We start from the raw sequence: 3,791 nt of genomic DNA on the forward strand, positions 1-3,791 counted from the left end.
TGAGGCTCTCCTTTAGCAGCTCCACCAAGCCGTGGATGAACTCCTTCTGCTTATTGAGGTGCTTATTGAGCTGATCGGGCATGCCGTCGAGGGATAACGACTCCAGCGCCCCCAGCTCGGCATGTTCGCCTATGCGGCTAGGGCGTTCCTGGGAGCCATCGCCAGCCCGTGAGAGATCTTTCAAGGTTTCTGCGTGGCGGCGAGCCCTCTATTTTTTTCCGCAGCCTTGGTTGCCGCTCCCTTGTTACGAGTAGTTCTCGACCTAGAGCTCTGCGCACAATAATAAGGACGGACGAAGAAGAAAGACTTATGAGGAGGAAAGGTAGAGTAATTTTTGGTTAGGTAGTTCCCATTTTTATAACCTAAGTACTAGCACTAGTACTAATACCTGCATAGTGGGAACACATTCAGGTTTGGTACGTACTAGTAGTTGTGAGCAGGCTTGCACTTAATTGTAGCACTAGTACTTTTGAATGTGATGGGAACAAGGTAAAGATAAATTGATGGGTTTTGGTTTCGAGACCCGAAACGGCTCCCGATGAGTTTAGTGGAACATAAATTTCAAGTAGACTACACTGCTCAGATGCGTAAATATTACGTTACTGTCAAAAATTGGCACAAAATACGAAGGAGACCAATGGAAGTACTACTAGTAACCCATGATTTAACTACTCGCATGCGCGCAGTGGAGTAGTAATGTCTTTCTTCCGCCCTCACGTCCACTCAATTTGCATGGGCTGTATTAATTGACCATCAATGAAGTGAAGGACTTTACACGCGTCAAATTATCACATGGGGTGGATCTTGGTACAAAATTGCGTCCGCCTGTGTAGCCGCATGTGCGTGCAAGGGAATGAGTGCGTGCGTAATGTGCGTGCACATCTTCGCTTCATGCATGTACCGCCAGTGTGGCTCAGGGAGGATGAGTACATTCTTCTGGAACCAGCAGCACGTCACTATGATCAATGCACACAAGGATGTCGTGACAACGCCTCCACATGTGCCACGTGGCTTCATGAACTGTAAGAGAGACACTGTGTAGCGTGCCATTGTGTTTTGCACATACTCGAAGTACTAGTAAGGTACACATGCATTGCATGCGTCAGATTTTGCAACCAAATTATGAATAAATACCACACTATAGCATGTAAGCTCTAAGTCATATATGCCTGATGTAGACCTTCGTTTAATTCTTATAGTTCATCTCATTCAAAATCAATTAGTTTTTGTAAAAAAAACCTAGGGCCTCTTTGATTCGTAGGATTTCCAAAACGCGGGAATATGAAGAACATGGGATTAGAATGGAATGTCGTCTTGAATCCTACAGGATTGTACGACTATTTTATTGTGCATAGAAAAACACATAATTCTTTCAAAGAGGTTTGAGTGGATGGGATGTTTCCTATGAAATCTAGTGCAAATGAATCATATGGAAAAATTCCTATGGTTTACAATGCTATGAATCAAACAACCAAGATAGGAAAAATTCCTAAGGATTAGAATCCTCCAAAATTCCTTTGAGAATCCTTTGAATCAGAAAAGCCCTTAATCTATTTTATGATTCATGGAATTGTGCGTTGTAAAGCATAAAGTAAAAACAAACAATGGCAATTCAACTAGAATTTTTTTGGCAGTTATGATACGGAAGATTCTAGAACAAAGGAGAACCACTGTTGTTTTGGGATTTATGCATTATGCTTAAGTTCAACCATGGAGCCTGCTATATTGTACATGTGGCAAAATCCGGTGGGTGGCTAGAAGATGGTGCGAGGGGCCGAGTGGAGGGAGACTATGAAGGAGTGCACAACTGCGAGATCGATATTTAGAGAGGGGGGGGGGGTGAGAACGTGCACTGTTGCACGCAGTGGCGGAGCCATGAAAAATGTCCCATGAGCTAGGGGGCCAAGCATTGCTAATCCTTTACGAGGAGGGCCAATTCATCAACTTAAACCATTTTTACCAGCAATTGTCTAATGATCACATTCATGTTAGCCTCGATAGATAGTGATGTTAGAGGGGGGGGCAGGGTCCTTGCTGCCCCCTGTCTTCGCCATTGTGCACGCGTATGAGAGATGAAGCGGAAGGCATGGATGATGAGAGGGGGGCGTTGGATATATAATTAATGTGGGTGTATTAGTGATGTCTACTACACAGCCTTCTTCTTGTAGACGTTGTTGGGCCTCCAAGTGCAGAGGTTTGTAGGACAGTAGCAAATTTCCCTCAAGTGGATGACCTAAGGTTTATCAATCCGTAGGAGGCGTAGGATGAAGATGGTCTCTCTCAAGCAACCCTGCAACCAAATAACAAGAGTCTCTTGTGTCCCCAACACACCCAATACAATGGTAAATTGTATAGGTGCACTAGTTCGGCGAAGAGATGGTGATACAAGTGGTATATGGATGATAGATATAGGTTTTTGTAATCTGAAAATATAAAAACAACAAGGTAACTAATGATAAAAGTGAGCACAAACGGTATTGCCATGCTAGGAAATAAGGCCTAGGGTTCATACTTTCACTAGTGCAAGTTCTCTCAACAATAATAACATAATTGGATCACATAACTATCCCTCAACATGCAACAAAGAGTCACTCCAAAGTCACTAATAGCGGAGAACAAACAAAGAGATTATGGTGGGGTACGAAACCACCTCAAAGTTATTCTTTCCAATCAATCCATTGGGCTATTCCTATAAGTGTCACAAACAACCCTAGAGTTCGTACTAGAATAACACCTTAAGACACAAATCAACCAAAACCCTAATGTCACCTAGATACTCCAATGTCACCTCAAGTATCCATGGGTATGATTATACGATATGCATCACACAATCTCAGATTCATCTATTCGACCAACACATAGAACCTCAAAGAGTGCCCCAAAGTTTCTACCGGAGAGTTAAGACGAAAATGTGTGCCAACCCCTATGCATAGATTCCCAAGGTCATGGAACCCGCAAGTTGATCATCAAAACATACATCAAGTGGATCATAGAATACCCCATTGTCACCACAGGTATCCCACGCAAGACATACATCAGGTGTTCTCAAATCCTTGAATACTCAATCCGATAAGATAACTTCAAAGGGAAAACTCAATCCATTACAAGAGAGTAGAGGGGGAGAGACATCATAACATCCAACTATAATAGCAAAGCTCGCGATACATCAAGATCATATCACCTCAAGAACACGAGAGAGAGAGAGAGATCAAACACATAGCTACTGGTACATACCCTCAGCCCCGAGGGAGAACTACTCCCTCCTCGTCATGGAGAGCACCGGGATGATGAAGATGGCCACTAGAGAGGGATTCCCCCTCCGGCAGGGTGCCGGAACGGGTCTAGATTAGTTTTAGGTGGCTACGGAGGCTTCTGGCGGTGAAACTCCCGATCTATTGTGCTCCCCGAAGTTTTTATGGTATATGGGTATATATGGGAGGAAGAAGTACGTCGGTGGACCTCCGGGCTGTCCATGAGGCAGGGGGCGCGCCCAGGGGGGTGGGTGCGCCCCCACCCTCGTGGGCAGCCCAGGACTCTCCTGGTCCAACTCCGATACTCCGTGGGATTCTTCCGGTCCAAAAAGAAGTTTCGTGAAGTTTTAGGTCGATTGGACTCCGTTTGATTTTCCTTTTCTGCAATACTCTAAAACAAGGAACAAACAGAAACTGTCACTGGGCTCTAGGTTAATAGGTAGTTCCAAAAATCATATAAAATAGCATATAAATGCATATAAAACATCCAAGGTCGATAATATATAGGCGCCCAGACGTATCAGCATCCCAAGCTTAATT

This window comes from Triticum urartu, chromosome 3A (genome assembly GCF_056163025.1).
Source record: "Triticum urartu cultivar PI428250 chromosome 3A, HENAU_Tu73, whole genome shotgun sequence".
Taxonomy (NCBI): Eukaryota; Viridiplantae; Streptophyta; class Magnoliopsida; order Poales; family Poaceae; genus Triticum; species Triticum urartu.